Below are 21,089 nucleotides of genomic sequence, written 5' to 3'. Positions count from 1 at the left end.
GGTTTGGTAGGTAGGAAGAAATTGCCTTAAGGCAATATGCCCGCCCTTATATGTATATTTATTGTATATGTATATAAAGTGTCAAATAAATAAATAAATAAATATGCGAAGGATGAATGTGAGGCCAATATAAATTAAATTGCTCGGATTACAAAGGGGTTATTATTCCTATTTTGAAATAGAGCAATCTCTTACTCGGTCTTCATTGGAGAAACGCAGAATGGATCTTATATGCATTTTCAAAATACAAAATGCCATAAGTGATGTCCCATCTCTGTTGCAATCAATTTCTTTTCATGTTCCCAACCGTTTCACCAGAAGTCAAAATCTACTATTTATTAAATCTTCTAAGAGCAACTTTTGTTTTTAGGCCCCAATGTCCAGAATGTGTAGATTAGTCATTCATCACACGACTTGGAATTCTTTGGGATAGAACTTTCGGCTTTTCGTAGACCTCTTCGCGACTAAAACAGTGTGGGATGAAGTTGGATTGGCATGGTTTAGATCGAAGTTTTATGTCTTTTGTTTTTATGATCATATTGTATTGCCCTTGTTTGTCTTTGCTACATAGTTTTATGTTATTTTTGTTCAGTTTCTTGTATTCATGTTTATTCATGTGACTGTTGTAATTAGCTTAGGCTTAGGGTCTTATATTTAATAAATAAGTATCAATCAATCTGTATAAGAGAGAGTACGAATATAGAACTCATAACAAGGAAGACATGGACGCTGGTCTGTGGGCGATTTTTGTGTGAAAGAGATTCAGTCGGGTATTGGCTGTGAGCGGGGGTACACGTATGTGAGATGAATTATAAATTATTATTAATCTATGATTTTCAATTAATTTTGCTATAACAGAGACAAATCATAAATTATGGGTAAGGAATTATTTAACAGAACAAGTATGTCTCTATGTTTTTTTTTTCAAATGTCTGAACTTCAGAATATTCCGTCGTTTGCTTGAGTTAGCACGATGCTACATCACCGCGCACAAAGGATTTTTTACCACAGCCTTAAAAGAGTTAGTCAATAAACAATATATACAAATATATTTTCATAAAAACCAAGACATTTTTGGTTCAAATGGAGATTTTCACACCAGATTTGAAAAGTTAAATTTAAATAAATATGCTGGATTTCAGTATAAAAAAAACACTTTTCTTTCCTTTTGCTGTGCGAAAAATAGTCGGTTTCGTGGCAAAATGGACTGCGCGTTCGTCTGCCATGCGAAAGGTCTCGGGTTCGATTCCCGACATTATTGATATAAAATATTTATTCAAAAGGGTGTTTTCACGCCAAAATATTTCATAGTCCCTGGACTGGTATCTGAAGCTTAATATTGATCATATTATCTTAGTGTTATGATGTAGATACGCTGTGATTGGTCTACTAATGCAGTGCCCTATGCACTATTAGGCGTGAAAGGGAATGATGGTGAATCATGATGTGATTAATAATAATAATTATTATCATTTTATTTTGAATCTTGAAATAGGACACATAAATATGTTCTTGTAGAAACGGCTATACTAACAATGTACCTGGGGCGAATCGTCAAAATAAGCGATTATCATTACCATTATGTTTGACTTTCGATAATATTTTTTATGGTAAATATGTTTATAGGGGAAAAAATCAATTAATTGTTGTTCAATAGATTTAGTTTTTCTACTGACGTTTCTTGGTGGAACTGCATTTTAATTATAATAATAAAAATACGGAAATAGTTTAATTCCACTTTTGTTTATAATATTTTACCAGTGACCGGGTTTCGTCGTGACCGACATCACTAGTCTGACGATGTCGGCCACGACAAAACCCTTATAAATTTTACCTTAATAAGTTGTATAAAAAAATCATTAATTAATTATTTTTTTAAAGTAACGGTTTACAAGCTCGCTTTACATCCTTGAGGTTCTAGATTCGATTCTTGGGCCGCAATTATTATCGGCTATATTCATCGGTATATACTGAGACGGTTTAAAATAAAATCGATATTTTTGAACGAAAGTGTGTATATTTGTATAAAAATTCAAAATATTCTTCGCCAGTAACCGGTAATTGAACATGTTGAGAAAAACTAATTATAAAAATATAATATTTTATGTTAAAGAAAACTTAGAAAATAAAAAATATTATGCAGAAAACTTAGTTTTACTTTATAGATACAATTGAAGATAAATTTTAACTTCCCATCAAAATACGTACCCTGGCCAGTTCGCCAATTTTGTCACATAGCTGGTTTAACACTGTAATATTTGTATCCAGGCGGATGAAGAATAAAGTTCTGTGTGTAAAAAAAAAAACATAATCCTGGACGAGTGTCTCCGACTTGATAGCTGCTCTCAAATAAAAATCAAGCAAAAGGACATCGAATGGAAAAAGTCCGCTACCTTGTATTGTCGTTGACACTTTAGTCTTCCATTCTTGAGATCCTGGGTTCGATTCCCGGTAAGGGGACATGGAATATTGATGTTAAAGGTTTTTCTAATTGCAATCAACTTAATAGATGATTGAAGTAAACTATGTTCAGTTTAATAATCCAGTACCCTACGCGCCAATGATGATGACGATATTTTACTGACCAAAGACTGGCATCAACAAAAATAAATATATTTTTTTTTAATTAAAAAAACAATTTAAAATTTATGTTTTCTATTGGGTTGATAGAGGTTAAAATCAGATGTTTTTATCATAAAATAGCATGTTAAACAATACTATCTTATTCAAATAAATAATCCAGTATGTGACTAGTAGTAAAAAGGGTGCAAGTAAACATTAAGAACGCTTAAACAAATAATATTAAAAAGTTACTCCTTATTTTGGTTCTTGTATTTTTTTTAATGTAATATTGTAAGCGCAGATATTTGCCACGACATTAAATGTCACGGAACGATTTTTCTGTTAATTTATGTAAATATTGACCATGTTTTCTGTCGTATTATGGAGTAATTACATTTTTTCGACATGTAGGTGTACTAGTGAGCAAACTAGATTTTAGATATTTAACGGATAAGAAGTAGACTTACGGTTAGCTGACTTAATGAGGAAGTTCAGCCCCACGGGAAATTGGATACAAAAAATGTTTTCGTATAGGGATGGAATGACTGAGAAAGATATTGAAAGGAGGGTGAGTACCGGGAACAGAGTGAACGGTGCACTTAAATCGACCTTGGCAAATAAATGCTTGTCACAGGAGGCAAAATTGGCAGTTCACAACGGAGTCCTGGTCCCGTCCCTGATGTATGGGAGCGAAGTATGGACTTGGAAAAACAGGGATGAAAGTAGGCTGAATGCTGTCGAAATGCGATCTCTCAGGGAAATGTGTGGTAAAACTATGTACGATAGATGCACAAATGTTGAGATCCGTACATTATGTAAGGCTGAGACAAGCATTATCGACAAAATCAAGAAAGGAGCTCTGCGCTGGTTTGGACATGTATAACGAATGGCCAGCGAGAGAACGGCTAAGAATATTTACAATGCGAATGTTGATGGATGCAGAAATAGAGGAAGACCGAGAAAGACATGGCATGATCAAATCCAACAAATACTTGAAGATGGACATGTCAAAAGTCGGAATAATCGGCGCGCGTGCATGAGAAGATGTATGAATGTAGAGGAAGCGAGATCTGTATGCAAAGATATAGTGTTGTGGCGTTCTATACTCTCTGCCTACCCTTACGGGGAAACAGCGTGATGGTTTGTTTGTTTGTTTGGTAAAAATAAGAGCATTAAATTGTACGAATAAAACATGGAACTCGTAGAGGAAGGATGAAAACTTAGTGAAAGCGGTTAAATACAATCTGTAAAAGAAAAATAAAAAAAATAAAAAAAGTTTGAAAATTACATATATGTATATATACTCGGCAATAGTTATTCCCACGTATCTGATATATTTAGTGTAGGGTATTGTTCCTATAGAACAAACCTTTTGTACTTTTTTAACGATGGTGAATGGTAATTATATTTATTTATTCATGCACTTCATATACAATTTTTTGTTCACTTTGCCTAGCTGTGTGAAACAGTACTTATGATTTTCTTGTTGTTTTACTGTAGAATGTTTTATTATTTAAACTTTCTACTGAATATGCTGTATAATTTTTAGGTTATTGTTTTTAAATATAAATCTTGTATAATTTTTGGTCTGATTTAAAAAAAAAAAAAAACTTTTTTTTAATATTCATGTTTTTGAAAAAAATAAAATATTAAGCCAAATATGTTAATATTATAAATATTTGTAAAAGGCATATTTGCCGTTTATGTTAATAAAATAGAATAAAATAAATAAAATATACTCAGCTGAACGAGTACGAGAGTGCAAATGTTAAAAAATTACAAGAATAAAAAAGTTTTTAAAATTAACAAAATATATGTACCCAATACAGGGGGGTATTGTTGATACGTATCAAAAAAGGGTCACTGGGATGGTTTGGTCGTGTGGAACCAATGGATAAAGAAATAATGGCAATACAGATATAAATGACGAGAAATAAATTTAATTTATTTTCAATATTTTGAGTTTGTCCAAATTTTTGTAGACAAGGACTGGATTCAACTCCCTGGGGAGCTGTTTATATCAACATATTACAACAGAGATGAAGAACATTTAAGAGAAGGTAATATAGAAGTCCAGGCATCTACAGGGCTTATGACCTGATAAAGGTTTCAGCTCTTTAACTTCACAAACATCAACAGATGAAAGGATTGAAGGAATATAGATGTTCAAATATAGGCAGAATAGTGAATTTTACACGGTGTGTAAAGTGGCCACTTAAACCAGCCATTGACAGGTCTAAGCCCTGTAGATGCCTGGACTTCTATATTACCTTCTCTAAAATGTTCTTCATCTCTGTTGTAATATGTGAATTTATTTTTATTGAACTAAAATAACAAAACAAATGATGTAAAATATTGAAGGCGTCAAATTAGGACAACATACTCTTAGGCAATGGCTCGACATTATATCTTAAACATAGTTTTACTGATGTGAAAGATGTCAGGTGTCTGACTGCTCTTCCTATTGGCTTGACCTGTGCCTCGATTATGAACGCTATCTTCATCTGTATATATCGAGACGGTATACTTAACTTTGTACCATCTGTATCTTACCTCGGTATGTTCTACCTACTTGTCATATCGACATTATATGATCGAAACAAGCCAATGGAATGACCGCAAACAATTACTCCGCGTTTCTTACATCATTAATATTTTAAAAAGTTCTTATTTATAGTTTAAATAGGCTTCTGTGATAGAAAATGCTCACTTCAAAGCGATTATAAACTTCAATAAATCCCAATCAAAGCAAAAAAATATCGCTTAAATATGATTTTTATATGACTTTTAACCATTGCCAAAACGATATGCTTAACGATCGTCTGTATTTATATACTGAGGTAGTATGGAACGATTACAAAGCCGGCTATCGATACGTTCTCTCAGAAAGAGTGGTAACTTTCTAACGCCTAGAAACTCTTATTTGTTAATAGGACAGAACCTAGCGACATTATTTTCACAACAAGACGTTCGTTTTATTAAAGTGATAGTTATGTCGGAATTAAATTCGACTTTGAAATTGACTTGTTTCTCTCTCATATTTTTAATGGGCTTTTAAGAAAAAAATTGCCAGCCTCAAAATGATTTAAAATTTCAATAAATCATAATTAAAGGAAACATTGCTAAGTGGAACAAAATTTTAGACACTTTTGATGCGTAGATAAACGTATCAAAGGGTTCTAGACCCAACGGTATAAACCGATGTATTTACATCAAAACTTGATGGTGGGGGTATCGGTAGTATACCTTTGTAGTCGGTCGGGAGACTTTTATCTTCAACTATAAGTCATACTAAAGTTGTCATTTTAAAGCGTAGATATTTGTACCGTGACGTACGCTTCCCTTTGTTTCATATCGATGTACCTACCCAAAACTTGAAGTTGGGGGGTCGGTAGTATATCTTCGTAATCGCTAGAGGGAATTTGTCTTCAGCTATACCATCAAAGTGAACGTATGACGTCATTATCTTCCCATGATAATCGAGGCCCAGGAACTCTTAAGCAATGGCTCGACATTATGTCTTAAACATAGTTTTACTGATGTGAAAGATGTCAGCTGTCTGACTGGTCTTCATATCGGCTTGACCAGAGGCATGTTGGTTTTGGAAGCCGGGGGTAGAACAGTCTGTGCCGACGCTGAGAATGGCGTGAGAACGGATGGTAACGAGGACGAAGATTATGAAAGACATAAAAAAAAGAAGACAAGATGTAAAAATGTGGAAGTAATTTCAGCATAGACGCGTGTGACGTTCCATCATCCCTGTCTACGATGTCGCTGAAGTGGTCTCTCGTATGAGTTCGCCCCAAGACGCAAGCACGTGACTAAAATAACGCGGGGAATAATATATTATGTATGTTTATAATTAATACCCAGTTAAGCTGGTAAATCTTTTAATTGGAACAAAACACAAATGTAAATAAGTGCTGAAAGGCGGATATGACGTCATACATGTGGTAACAAACTGGATGGATGCATAAATTATGATTAATTATTTTGCTAAAGTAAATCTGTTGAAGACGAAACAAAGACACAACAAATTTCAATACTACACAGAGTGATTCTAATCTCATTAAAAAATTACCAAACAATATGCATTTGCAATAACAAATACCCGACTCGTTATCCGTTCGGGATGTTTCGGAATCTACCCGAAGTGGCTTTGTGAATAGCAGACGGGTCGGTTGGAGATACCTGTAGCTCAATCACGAATAACTATCTACGTGCTAATAAGCGATAGGATAATAAGCGATAAGATATAATATTTTTCACCATGGATGTTTATCGTATTTGCAATCACAATGGAACATCCGTGAACACCTCATATTAAATTTCAAAATATTTACGTTTCGCGACGTATAATTTTGCTGCGCATTCACATTTTTGAATTTCACCAGTGTAAATATGGAATATATTCCAAAACTGCTTTTTGAATTTATTTATTTATTATTTGTCATTCTATTGATTGCATTTAGCCGGCGGTTGGCGAACCAAACGTCAAGAAAAGCAGTCGCCATAGTAATTGTAATTTAAGTGGATCCGACAAACGTTGTCCTACCCGAACGTTGGCTTGCCTGCTTTTACTTTGGAAAAAGACTTTTCATTGATAAGTAGGTACCTAGGTACTTGTTTATGGTTGAATTTTAAAACATAAAATAATTAGTTTTCAAATATAGAATTCTTTTTGCAAAAAAAAAAAAAAAAAACAGGGGTGCACTTTATTCATGAATGCGATTTTCAAAATTTTAGTATTACCAAAAATCCAGTATGAAGAAATAAATGGGAAGAAATTACAAGGAATGTAAGGAAATAATCTAATTGGGATCCATAAAAAGCGAATGTTGTTTGTAAACTTTTTTAAACACAAAAAAAACAACATCCTTCCATTTTTTTTTTGTATTTGCATTCTCGTCGAATGCAACCCTGGTAGGTCGACGAAAAAAAGATTTATGCTTCTAACTTCTTTTTAAAGATTCGATTAAAATTTTTAATATTTACTTACACGCGCAGCGCAAAGATCTACCTTCACTGAAAACCGCACGTAAATCGGTTTACCCGGTAAGGAGTTCAGTGAAATCACACGTACAGAATAATTATATGTATAAATATTATATTGGTTTGTGTTGGGTAAGAATTTGTATATCTGGGTAGTATGTTTACTAGAGATGGAAATATGGACAAGGATATTGAAAGGAGGGTTAGTGCCGGTAACAGAGTTAATGGTGCCTTAAAGTCTGTCGTAGCAAATAAGTGTCTATCGCAAGAGGCTAAATTAGCAGTTCATAATGGAGTTCTGGTACCAACCCTAATGTATGGAAGCAAAGCATGGAGTTGGAAAAAAAGGGACGAAAGTAGACTGAATGCTGTTGAAATGCGATCCCTCAGGCGAATGTGCGGAAAAACAATGTATGATAGGTGCCCTAATGTCGAAATTAGAGCAGAATGCAAGGCTGAGTTAAGCATTATCGACAAAATTAAGAAAGGTCTTTTGCGATGGTTCGGTCATGTGGAGCGAATGAATGATGAAAGAACGGCTAAAAAGATTTATGATGCGAATGTGTCTGGTTGTAGAAGTCGAGGAAGGCCGAGAAAGACATGGCATGATCAAGTACAACAAATTCTTGAAAGTGGTCATGTGAAAAGTCGGAATAATCGACGTGCGTGCATGAGAAGATGTATGAATGTGAAGGAAGCAAAGGAAGTGTGCCAGGACAGAGTGGTGTGGCGTTCTATCCTCTCTGCCTACCCCTCTGGGGAAATGGCGTGATGGTTAGTTAGTTAGTTAGTTAGTTTGAGTTACACCACAGTATTTCAGTATCCCAGTTCTGAAAAATCCCAGATTTTACTGGGAAAGTAGAATAAGGTGAATGTATTGGCCAACGGCGTAGATAAGAAGGATGTGTTTAGGATGTTCAAACCCCCCCCCCCCGAACGCACCCTTCCCATCAAACCATTGTGTTACTCTAGACCACCCCCCGCGGGCAAGCTATAAATACGCCCGTGGATTGACCATGTGTATTCGGTGACCATACTGCAGTGAGGTGTACAATGAAAGCATTTTAATTTTTTATGGTTACTAAGATCTACAGTATCTATATATAGGTAATTAAGTAGAACTGCCTTTTTTCAGAGGCATTTTGCAGTATTGGGCCCTAGGTTGTTTAACATGTTGGACCCTGACATAAAGGCGTCTGTCAGTTACAATGTTTTTTTTTTTTTTAGAGTCTTTATTCAATAAAATATACATATTATTACATTATAATACATTATAAAGAAAACAAAGTATTAAGATATATTTTGTCCCGATAAACTATTCAATAATAGTTTGTCATCGGGTGCTCAGACATTAGTTTTAATTAATAATCAAATAAGAAGAGTACAGACATAATACTGTATACGTATAAAATAATAAACATAAAAATAGTTAAAAGATTTTTTTTTTTTTTTAAGTAAGAAAATAGAGTAAAATAATACAATTACAATTAAAGAATAGTAATTTACTTAAATCTATTTTAAATATAAGAAAAAAAAATAATAGACACATTAGACACGTTAATAAGAAGAAGGTGAGAAAGTGGATAAGGGGTAGACCTTTTTATATTCTGTAATTATTTTCATGACTAAAAATTGTGCTGCTTTTAATTGCCAAATATCTCCTTATTGTTTTTATGTATATTTTATTTTTACTTTTTGTGTTTATTCATTTACATATGTTTTATTTTTGTAATTAATACTAGTATTTACACGTATCTTTAATTTTCTAATTATGAATGGTATATTCTCTAATTTATCTTTGTTCTTCAATTTTTAATTATTAACGATATATTTTCAAATTTATATTTATGCTTCAATTTTTTTTATTGTCGGTATGTTTTCAAATTTATATTTTTGTTTAATTTCTTTATAACTAATGTTACATTTTATAATGTGTATTTATGCTTCAATTTTTATTATTATCGGTATGTTTTATAATTTATAATAATTATGTCTCATTTCTTTACTATTAATGGCATATTTTCTAATTTATTATTATGATTCAATTTTTATTATTATTACGTGCATGTTTTCTTATTTACATTTATATTGATTTTTTCTAATGTTATTATTATTTTTATAAAATTATTAAGTATTATTTAATGAAATAAAAAAAACACATGTAAAAATGAGGTCCTTCCTAAACACAGGAATTTCCTAGCTAGTCGGGACCTGAAAAAAAGAAATTCTGTACATTTAAAAACTGTGAAATACATAAATAAATAAATAAATTCAGGGAAGAGTTATTTGGAGCCTAGGAAGTATTGTTAACAGAGTATACAGAAGAAAAATGATCAGCAAAAAGATCTGCAACATCTTGACTAGCAGTAATGTGAGTAGCATTAGATATCATACTTGAAGGAATATCACTTTCACAACGTTTTTTTGCGACAATTTGCCAGAACTCTTTGGGATTATGGGTTAGTTTTAATTCCTTTTTTTCAATACATGTCTTGTAATTTTTGCCACATAAATTATTGCACAATTCTCTAAGGTGAGTATTGACGATAGTGTAATAAATTAGCTGTCTCTTTAGATAGATTATGAATTCTTTTTTTGTTAAAAATCAATTGTTTCATTTACGAAACTGACTCAAATTTTAAAAATATTATTTAAAAACAACACATTTAGCTATCTTCAGCACTCCCTTTTCCTTATTTAACGGTGCATAGGGGACTGTATTGGTATACCAATCGCATCTTATCTTAAAGTATATTTGAAATGATTAGTCTTATACTTCAGGTGCAGGGCTTATGAAACTTTAGTGTAAAAACACTCTTTAAAATAAAAAAATCATGTCAGCCATGCCGGAAATCGGACCCGAGACCTCTTTCATGGTAGGCAAACGCGCTGACCACGTCATCACGAAGCTGATGCTATCTTATGTATGCTTTATTATTTAAAAGAAAATAAATAAATAAAGAATATAATTAAAACGCCCCGTATAAAACGATAAAGACATATGCATTATGTCCTTACCTACCTGCTTTTATTCGTTAAGTTGGGTCTCAAGGTAACAAATTAAACAATATTTTTCCACTTAACATAACTAAAATGTACGGTATCGAAATAACATGCATTGTTGGGTCCGTGTTAATTGGTCTCAACCTTAAGTAAGATTGAAAATATTATTATATTTATTTAGATGAGATGCATACCACCCTTATTTTAAATTAAATTCTTTACGCTGTATTTGTTCGTAGTTTAGTGGAGTATTGTACTCATCTTGAACTCGTACGTGTCCCCTGCTCTTTTAACATATGTAGGGTCCATAGTTCATAGTCGATGACACACGTGTTAAATTAGTTCACCTGTAGCTCAATCACAAATAACTATCGACGTGCTTAAAAACATGATAAGCATTTGAGCGATCACAATGAACAATAATGAGCATGCTTAAGTTATTGCAGTCATAAGTCAGCGCGTGTGTAATCTCTAAGTCAACGCTCGTGTCGGTTTATTTTTTGTTTTCCTCGTAAATAAATACAGTTCACTGGCAAAAAATCAACGTTTACTATAAAAAATATTATAATATATTGCACTTGCAAAATAGTAAGGAAATACAAAAAAGTGAAAATTAAATTACAATTACTATGGCGACTGCTTTTCTTGACATTTGGCTTGCCAACCGCCGGCTAAATGCAATAAATAGCATGATAAATAATAAATAAAAATAGCAGTTTTGGAATTTTTTCCATATTTACACCGGTGAAATTCAAATATGTGATTGCGCAGCAGGATTATACGTTGCGGAACGTAAGTATTTTGACATTTAATATTAGGTGTTCACGGATGTTGCATTGTGATCGCGAATACGATAAACAACCCTGGTGAGAAATTGTTATCACGTCGCTTATTAGCACCTCGATAGTTATTTGTGATTGAGCTACTGAAGTAGACTAATGACCGACGATGCAATGTTAAACCGAGAGCATTGTTCTGCAGTACATTCACATCGTCTCTATCGTGAAGAAATTCCCTCGACTGTGGAATCATCTCCAATCCACCATAAAAGATGTTACTACATTATCTCTGTTCAAATCACGTCTGAAGAAACATCTCCTTTCTCTTCCTTAATCTCTCCTCCTTTCCCTTTTCCTCTTTTTTCCTTTTTTCCCATTAAGTAAAAGTTTTGATTTAAGGTAATTTAAAAACAAATACGTTTATTTCAATTTTTATATATCTTTAGTTTTTTAATCTTTTTTTTTTTATTGAATATGTTCTGTAACTTGAATTATAAAAATAAAACTTTTATTTTATTGGTTAGTTGGAAGAAATTGCCACTTGGCAATAAGCCCGCCAATGTACAAATAACATTATGTAAATTAATTTTAATAAAAAAAAGAAGAAATGAACTACAAAGGAACGTCGTCTATAAAGAGACCACAGGACGCAACGCCAGTCAGTCAGCCCGTTCAGTTGGTCAGCCCAACAAGTTCAGTTCAGTTCGCACAGTTCCAGCATGTAGTTCAAGTGCAGTCTCTTCAACCCATCATCGACGTAACACTCGCCCGACATAAATAATTAATAATTCGCTATGTAATAAATAAACATGAAACAGCAACCTCGTGTCTTCTCTGTCAATCTCTAACTGAAGTAGGAACTCTAACCAACCCTCAAATTCCTAACCCTACACATATAAGAGCATCTAGCCGTGAAAACATTGCCACCATAATTTTATTTTTGTTAGTATAATTTTTCCACATTTTTTACTATCTTCTGAGTGTATAAAAATGTCAAAAGAGCCGGCTCTGTAATACCTCGGTAGATAAATACAGACAGAAGTTAAGCACATCGTCTTGGTAATTGTCAAAAATCATATAAAAATCATTTTCAAGCTAACTTTTTTGGTTTTAATTGGGACAAAAGCCAATTTAAAATATGAATGAGAAATATTTTTAATTTGAATTAAGTAAAGAAAGCGGGGTAAATTTTCGGCGTCATTTATCGGTTGAATTCGATCATATGACGTCGAGATGGCAAGTCGGTAGAACATACCGCGATAGATAGAGATAGTACAGAAGTTAACCTAGCCGGACCAGAGGGGGGGATTCGAATCCCCCATAGACCGATTTTGATTCGAGAACTCAAGTATTATTAAAGCTATTTGCCGTTTATTTTTTGTAATTGAGAAATTAATAGAAAGAAGCATTTCCCTGTTTTTGTTTTTAGATTTTGAAATAGTGTTTTTTTTTTTAAATATAAAAACAAAAAAGACGTGAAATATACAAGGGTCAATATCATTTTATGTACATAGGCATTCAGAAAACGAACATAAATAAATAAAATACAAGAATGAGTAAAATATGTGTAAGCGAAAACACGAATAAATTATTGCACGGTCATAAACACTTCCAACGTTTTATTCTCCTGACGCCATATACAAGTAGGAGTTGGGGTCGTTTGGTCCCCCCGTTAGGATCATGAGTAGTTTTTGGATGCTTAATGAGGAAAACGTTAAGTATACCGTCTCGGTATGTACCGATGAAGATAGCCTTTGTAATTGCCTCCCTAGGCCCCGATTACAATAGGAAGTTAACAGAGTTATCTTCGACTGTCTATAAAGAAAACCGATATTTGTGTACGAAAATGAGTATATTTGCATGATAATTATAAGTATCTTCGTCAGTAACCTATAATTGAACATATTTAGAAGGAATAATTGTACGGAAATTCTAATTTTAATACAGAAAACTTAACATATTACAACAGAGATGAAGAACATTTTAGAGAAGGTAATATAGAAGTCTAGGCGTCTCAAGGGCTTATGACCTGTCATTGGCTGGTTTTAAGTGGCCACTTTACACACTGGGTAACATTCACCATTCTGCCCATGTTTAAACATCCACATTTCCTCAAATCTTCCATCTGTTAACTTTTATGAAGTAAAGGAACTAAAACCTGTATTATCTGGATGAGATTCATCCAGCTGAACCAAATCACATACCAGGCAACGCTTTTTAAAATTTTTCTTACTTACGTAATTTCACATTATTTTCTGTATATTTTGTGTTTTATTTTTAAGTATGTTAGCACGTATTTTTTATTGTAAATGCCCCTTGGGCGTTAACGAGCAAAATAAATAAATACAACGTTATGCATATAAAAAATGTAAGCTCAAGAAATATCCTCGAGAAAGATCAAATTCAAACTATACAAAATACTAATTAGCCGAGCTTGAACGCCTAGAACGTTATATGTTAATAGGGAAGAACCTAGCGACATTATTTTTTGTATCTAGGCGTTCGTTTTACCGCACTGACAGTTATGTTGTAGTGTAATGGTAAGTACTCGTGGTGTAATTGTGAGTGCGTTTGCCTACCATGCCGGAGGTCTCGGATCCGCTTCCCGAGATGGTTGATTTGAAATATTTATTTAAAATGGCGTTTTCACACTAGAATATTTCATAGTCCCTGGACTGGGATTAGGTTTTTTTTTAAATATGTGAGTTGCATTATTCTTTTACCTTGCTTGTAATGTACAAGGTTTATATTTACTTCAAAGCGATAGTTATTTATTTGTTTACTTTAAAAAAATCATTATTCTGTTAAATTTACTTCAATGAAAAACTTTGTTTAGTTATTTAGTTGATATATTATGCAAGGATCGGTGGGATGTTTTGGCTGTGGCCTGTTTCAGGAGCTTCTCCGCATTTGCTCTTGTGACGAGGAAACCACAGAAAACTCGTCAGGAGAAGGCGGACCGTTGTAATTCAAAAACAGATCTTCCGATCCACTTGAAGAGTGTTCGGCATTTGTGTCCTGCTATCATTGATACCTTTTATTGCCTTTACTATATACTGGTATTAGGTACGAAAGTGAATTATTTATTTATTTATTAACGGACACTGTCCATGTATACAATTTATAAGGTTTAAATATTACAATAAAAGAATAGTTTAAAACATTTTTAAAAAAGAAAAGAAGCATTGACAAACATAAGGGACATCGAGACAAGATCTGGACTATTTATTTAGTGCTCGTTTAAATCGTTGTAAACTTAAACCAAAAAAGTCCAGATCTTGTCTTGAGTTAACAATACGACAAAAACAAGTCATTGGAGAATTTAGGCCATAGTTTGTTCTATGCTGATCGATGAATAGTATTTCATTGTTTCTCAATCTACGAGTCGGAATATTGAATTTTACTTGTCCCAGTAATGATGGAACATCGATTATACCATTTAGTATGCCAAACATATATATGGAGTCAATATTAGTTCTACGTTTTTGTAGACTAGAAATATTTAACATTGACTCTATTTCAGCATAAGAATAATTATCTCTGTCTAGTCCAAGCATCCACGCTATTTTTCGAAGCAAGCGATGTTGGACTTATTCAATGTGATTTATGCGATTGACATAGAATGGAGACCAGACCACGGAGGCATATTCTAGAAGAGGGCGAACAGTTGAGCAATAAAGAAGAATTGAGAATTATGATGATTTAAAAAAAAACTGAAATTTAAATACGTACTAATTCAGTGCCCTTCGCACCACTGGGTGGAAATAGGGAAACGGTGATGATGATGGAACATAAATAAATGTATTTATTAGACGGGTGTATTTTTCGTTCTTTATTGTTACCAAGTGGGGCAGGTGTCGCCTAATTCGGAGGAAAATTTGGGCGCAATATTAATAATCCACCGTTTAGCTCCATAAAGATGAGATATTTTACGTTCCAGTTTGGTTTTATTCAGAACTGTATTGGTTATGGGTATTTGTTATTTGTGAGCGCTCCATAACAAACGGCACGTCTTCTTCTAAGGTCTCCCGCGCACCTACACATCGGTACAAGTCTTTAACGTCCCTTCCAAGCCAGGGTTGGGAAAAGTTTCCATCACTAGTCTTACTGTTATACCCTGTTTTTTTTCTGACGTGAACAATACCATTTTTGGACAATGACATAATTTTTCAGCAATAAGGAAATTTATAGACTTTTTTATAATTATTAATAAAATATATATTACACTAATTTGTTCATAAATTTGTACAAACCACTTAAACAAATTTATAAACAAATAAGTGTAAAATGTCATACCACAACGTAAAAAATGTTTTTGATAACAAAATATATAATACACCGATTATTACATATGGTGCCGAATGCTGGGTTATGACCAAAAGATATGAAAATATGGTATTAGTATTCGGAAGAAAAATATTAAGGAAGATATTTGGTGCTGTCAACCAAAACGGAGTGTGGAGGAGACGGTTTCATTATGAATTAGAGGCACTGCATGGCGAACCCAACATTCCACAACTCATCGAAATAAGAAGATTACAGTGGTTGGGCCATGTGCACAGAATGAATGATAACCGCACCCCAAAAAAGATTCTTTATACCCCTCCGGAAGGCACGCGAAGCAGAGGCAGACCAAAATTAAGATGGCTGGATAATGTGGAAAGTGACATTAGAGCGATTGGCCTGACGAACTGGAGAAGAGCCGCGGGTGCAGGGACAGATGGCGACAAATTCTGGAGGAGGCCAGGGCCCACAACGGGCTGTAGCGCCACTGATGATGATAATACAAAAAGTACATATTATACTCCCAGGAGTTATTAAAGAAACTCATTTGGATGCATTAATTATTCACATAAGAAAAATCTTTTTTTCGACAGTACATAATGGTGCCTTAAAGTCTGTCGTAGCAAATAAGTGTCTATCGCAAGAGGCTAAATTAGCAGTTCATAATGGAGTTCTGGTACCAACCCTAATGTATGGAAGCGAAGCATGGAGTTGGAAAAAAAGGGACGAAAGTAGACTGAATGCTGTTGAAATGCGATCCCTCAGGCGAATGTGCCTAGGTACTTGTTTATGGTTGAATTCCAAAACATAAAATAATTAGTTTTCAAATATAGAATTCTTTTTGCAAAAAAAAAAAACAGAGGTGCACTTTATTCATGAATGCGATTTTCAAAAATGTATTCAATGTCAGTTAATATTATTTTAGTATTACCAAAAATCCAGTATAAAGAAATAAATGGGAAGAAATTATAAGGAATGTAAGGAAATAATCTAATTGGGATCCATAAAAAGCGAATGTTGTTTGTAAACTTTTTTAAACAAAAAAAACAACATCCTTCCATTTTTTTTTGTATTTGCATTCTCGTCGAATGCAACCCTGGTAGGTCGACGAAAAAAAGATTTATGCTTCTAACTTTTTTTTAAAGATTCGATTAAAATTTTTAATATTTACTAACACGCGCAGCGCAAAGATCTACATTTCATTGAAAACCGCACGTAAATCGGTTTACCCGGTAAGGAGTTCAGTGAAATCACACGTACATAATAATTATATGTATAAATATTATATTGGTTTGTGTTGGGTAAGAATTTGTATATCTGGGTAGTATGTTTACTAGAGATGGAAATATGGACAAGGATATTGAAAGGAGGGTTAGTGCCGGTAACAGAGTTAATGGTGCCTTAAAGTCTGTCGTAGCAAATAAGTGTCTATCGCAAGAGGCTAAATTAGCAGTTCATAATGGAGTTCTGGTACCAACCCTAATTTATGGAAGCAAAGCATGGAGTTGGAAAAAAAGGGACGAAAGTAGACTGAATGCTGTTGAAATGCGATCCCTCAGGCGAATGTGCGGAAAAACAATGTATGATAGGTGCCCTAATGTCGAAATTAGAGCGGAATGCAAGGCTGAGTTAAGCATTATCGACAAAATTAAGAAAGGTCTTTTGCGATGGTTCGGTCATGTGGAGCGAATGAATGATGGAAGAACGGCTAAAAAGATTTATGATGCGAATGTGTCTGGTTGTAGAAGTCGAGGAAGGCCGAGAAAGACATGGCATGATCAAGTACAACAAATTCTTGAAAGTGGTCATGTGAAAAGTCGGAATAATCGACGTGCGTGCATGAGAAGATGTATGAATGTGAAGGAAGCAAAGGAAGTGTGCCAGGACAGAGTGGTGTGGCGTTCTATCCTCTCTGCCTACCCCTTTGGGGAAATGGCGTGATGGTTAGTTAGTTAGTTAGTTACATAATATTATACATATTAATACATCCGAAATAGAAAGAAAACATTATTGTATAAGAAACATAAAACGCCATCTATATAAATTACATTTATAATTATCACTTTCAAAAAGATTTAAGAAATATTTTTTAATTGCGACACTTCTGGATTTTTATTCAATTTTTCGTGTTTTAGCTCATCGGGCAGATTATTAATGAGGGTCGATGAAATACTGTTAAACAAAATTCCAATATAGTCCTTTATACGATGTTGCACTGTAATGGTCGCCCTATTAAACCTATAAAGCTTACCCCCTCCCTCCATCCCCTCTACTTTTTTCATTAATTCTCAAACAACATAATATTTTCATAATTTAATCAGTGCACGTTTTTATTAAAATGCACGTCGTGTTGGTTTTATATTTTTGTGCAACAAATATGGAGAAGGTGTATAGAGGGTTTTGCATGTTGGTTTGCATGTTGGTTTAATTGGTGTCCTGACGAAGAGACGGGTGCGTCTCGAAACCGGTAGACATAGAAAAGTCAGTAAGAAGTTATACACAAATATTTAATAACATTTAGTAAAATCAACAATATTTCGAGTTTGTCCAAATTTTTGTAGACAAGGACTGGATTTAACAAGCTGTTTATATTAACGTATTACAACAGAGATGAAGAACATTGGCTGATGAAGAACAAGAAGATGAAGAACAAGTGGCCACTTAAACCAGCCATTGACAGGTCATAAGCCCTGTAGATGCCTAGACTTCTATATTACCTTCTCTTAAATGTTCTTTATCTCTGTTGTAATATGTTAATTTAGTAAAATGTTTCACCACAAAGTTGATGCTTTAAATATTAATAATATTCTGTAATCTGCTTTGAATTTTCTCAACCCTGTCAAGGAATAAAGTTTTGTTTGACGTAAAAAGCCTTCGTACCTCTCCTCCGACCCCCCCCTCACACCATATAGCATCCACAAAACCTACACATTACTACCTCACCGCGCCCGATTTATAAGCGATGGCAACACTCGCGCCCGAGCCAAAAAGAAAAATTAAACCCCGCCGGCGAAAATATATCAGCGCGGTGACTTCGCACATTTTGGCTAGCTGCTTTCTTTTGCCCGTGTAATAAATTGACAGATGTGTGTGTTTGTATTACATTTTTCCACTTTGTATCCGCTTTACTTAGAGATGTGGGGAAAATATTTAATTTATTTTTTGTTAAACGTACGCGCATGTTTTGGACGTTGCTTCGGTACGAATTTCGATACGACTAATCTAATGTGCTTTTGACGGCGTACAATTATAATATAATTGAACTTGAAAAGTAAAGCGAACAATTTCCTCAATGATAAGCAAAATTAATTAATGCAATAAATACTTTTTTGATTATATTTAAATTTGTTGCAACAGAGAGGGAAAACATTTTTGAAAAGGGAATTTGGAAGTCTAGGCATTTACAGGGCATAAGACCTGTCATTTTACACAGTGTGTAAAGTGGCCATTTAAACTAGCCAATCATTTTTTTAAATTTCCCCGCTATGTATTTGTTTTTCAACTCCAAATTAAAGTGGTTTGTATTATAGCTTCCATTCCTGACTAAGTAAACTTAATTAATTAGTTTGACTCTTTATAAAGGACACTTTTTGTGTCGATTTACGTTTTGCAAACCTAATAAAGTATTAAAATTTGTTGCAACAGAGGAAAATGAGGTATTTACAGGGCTTATGACCTGTCGTTGGCTGGTTTAAGTGGCCACTTTACAAAGCGTTTAACATTCACCATTCTGCCTATGTTTGAACATCCACATTTCCTCATCTCTTCCATATGTTGGCTTTTGTGAAGTGAAAAAGCTAAAACCTTTTTTTTACACTTTATATACATAAACAATTATACATATAAGGGCGGGCATTTTGCTTTAAGGGAATTTCTTCCTACCCACCCAAACCGTTCAGTTTGAGAAAATTATAAGTACATGTACAAATTTTAACAGAATACAAATTTATATAACAAATTGAAACAAAAATTAACAAAAAAATTTTCAATGTTTGAGTATGACCAAATGCGTGTAGACTGGCTTATTCGTATTTAAATTTATTGCAACAGAAAGGGAAAACATTTTTGAGATGGTAATATAGAAGTCTAGGCATTTACTGGGCTTAGGACCTGTAATTGGCTGGTTTAAGTGGCCACTTTACACACTGTGTAACATCCACTATTCTGCCCACTTTTAAACATCCACATTTCCGCACCTCTTCTAATTGTTGGCTTTTGTAAAGTAAAAGAGCTAAAACCTTTATCGTGTGAGTGAGATTCATCCGGCTGAACCAATTTATCTACTTAGTACGGCTTAAAAAAAAAAACAATTGGAATCTCACCCACGTGATAAAGGTTTCAGCTCTTTTTCCAGAGGAAATGTGGATGTTTAAACATAAGCAGAATGGTGAATGTTACATAGTGTGTAAAGTGACCACTAAAACTAGCCAATGATATGTCATAAGCCCTGTAAATGTCTAGGCCTCCGTATTCCCTTCCCAAAAATGTTTTCCCTCTCTGTCGCAACAAATTTAAATATGAATAACTCTCTAGGGAGGAAATCCAGCCAGTCTGCAAGCATTTGGACATAATCAAAACATTGTTAAATATTTTTTCACCATAATTTTCCCAACGATTTCCTTATCCGGGCGAATAAAAAAATACAGTTATGTGTGTGGAAAAGCCACAACCCTAGACCGGCGTTTTTGACTCGACGGCTACTCTCAGGTAATAATCCTGAAAGCGGAAATCGAGTGGAGATAAGTCTACCTCATAGTGCAGTAGTTGTAGTAGCGCCTTTGCTTACCACTCTGGGGGTCTTGTGTTGGATTCCCGGAAGGGTGGAGGTGAAATACTAGTTAAAAAGGTGTTTGAAGTACTAGTTTGAAGCGTAAGACGGATCACCTTACCTTCATGTAACCAGGTACAATGTATTTATTTTCTAATGCACGTGTGGGCGCGGAAAAGGAGACGATGATGATAATAATTAGCTCAATGTTTATTTATGTTTAATTTCTTAATTACTAATGATATATTTTATAATTTGTATTTATGCTTTAATTTTTATTATTATCGGTATGTTTTCTAATTTTTTATAATAATTATGTCTCATTTCTTAACTATTAATGGTATATTTTCTAATTTATATTTACGATTAAATTTTTATTATTATTCTTTGAATTTATTAAGCATCATTTAATGAAATAAAACAAACACATGTAAAAAAAGGTCCTTCCTAAACACAGGAATTTCCTAGCTAGTCAGGACCTGAAACAAAGAAACTCTGTACATTTTATAACTGTGATATACATAAATAAAATTAATAAATAAAAATTACTTGTTCTCCAAAAATCTTGGATTTTGTCTAAGGGAAGAGACCATTGCAGGAGACAGCAGCGAAACATTGCATAGACTTATATACTATTGAGCGTGCTGTCCAGATGTTTTTTAAAATTTATGTTTAAGTAATAATTTTTATTTTAAGTATTC

This window comes from Micrasema longulum, unplaced genomic scaffold (assembly GCF_059751315.1).
Source record: "Micrasema longulum isolate JH-2025_06_02 unplaced genomic scaffold, ASM5975131v1 h1tg000469l, whole genome shotgun sequence".
Classification (NCBI taxonomy): Eukaryota; Metazoa; Arthropoda; class Insecta; order Trichoptera; family Brachycentridae; genus Micrasema; species Micrasema longulum.
This window is presented reverse-complemented; position numbering follows the sequence as displayed.